We start from the raw sequence: 1,207 nt of genomic DNA, 5'->3' as shown, positions 1-1,207 counted from the left end.
GGGGGGGGGAGAGGCAGAGGGACAAGCAGACTCCCCACTGGGCAGGGAGCCTGACATGGGGCTTGATCCCAGGATTCTGAGATCATGACCTGAGCTGAAGGTAGATGCTTAACCGACTTGAGCCACCCAGGCACCCCTCAAATTAGTTTTAAAAAAAAGTTACTCAGATTTTATAAAAACTGTAGTAAAATGATACTTGAAGTAGGTATCACTGTTCTTCCAGCTGAAGCTAGGACAATCAGGTACTTTGCCTTGATTTTTTTTTTTTAAAGATTTTATTTATTTATTTGAGAGATAGAGACAGCCAGCGAGAGAGGGAACACAAGCAGGGGGAGTGGGAGAGGAAGAAGCAGGCTCCCAGCAGAGGAGCCTGATGTGGGGCTCGATCCCAAAACGCTGGGATCACGCCCTAAGCCGAAGGCAGACGCTTAACGACTACACCACCCAGGCGCCCCCATTCTCTATAAAATATTGAATTGTTCGAGGACAATGGGTTTAATCCCGAGGTCACATTCTAATAATACATTTTCTTTTCACTGTTGGAAATAAGTCATCATTATTTTCAGTGAAAGCTATCTTAGTGTTTAAATGACATTAAATTACATGACAAAATCAAACAGTTAAAAGACAGAATTTTATTTTCTTTATACGTTGAGGTTAGGTATTCATGAATGTATTAAAGTGCCAAACATTTGTAGATCTACACATAAAACTGTATTTGTTTGAATGTGAACATCTAAATAAATCACCAGGATCAACTAAATATTATTTTACATTATGATTCCAGGCACAAGCCTTGACTAAGATCTGTAGTCACTTTCTGAATCCATTTAGGAATTTCCTAAAACAGATAAGTGGTTGGGGCACCTGGGTGGCTCAGTTACTTAAGCATCTGCCTTTGGCTCAGGTCATGATCCCAGGGTCCTGATAACAAGCCTTGGGCTCCCTGCTTGGCAGGGAGCCTGCTTTCCCTCTCCCTCTGCCTGCCGCTCCCCCTGCTTGTTTGCTTTCTCCCACCCTCCCTCTCTCTCTGTGTCAAATAAACAAATAAAATCTTTAAAAAGAGAGAGAGAAATCAGTGGTTTTCTTTGTCGTGAGAGAACTTTTATAAAGAAGTAATGAATAGGCTTTTAAAAAATTCAGTAATTTCATAAGGAAGATATTTTTGATAGAATTAATATGAATAAACTAGATTATGGAATCATTG

At 40.5% G+C, this 1,207-nt stretch overlaps 1 protein-coding gene across 3 annotated transcripts in view; it reads right to left on the bottom strand.

The window, feature by feature from the left end:
- The window catches only part of CBFB (core-binding factor subunit beta), a 61,509-nt gene that overhangs the window by 21,846 nt on the left and 38,456 nt on the right, over window positions 1-1,207 (bottom strand). The window lies entirely within an intron of this gene.

Source organism: Ursus maritimus, unplaced genomic scaffold, assembly GCF_017311325.1.
Source record: "Ursus maritimus isolate PB19 unplaced genomic scaffold, ASM1731132v1 scaffold_19, whole genome shotgun sequence".
NCBI classification, from domain to species: domain Eukaryota; kingdom Metazoa; phylum Chordata; class Mammalia; order Carnivora; family Ursidae; genus Ursus; species Ursus maritimus.
The sequence above is the reverse complement of the archived record's forward strand: the minus strand, read 5'-3'. Positions and strand labels throughout refer to the sequence as shown.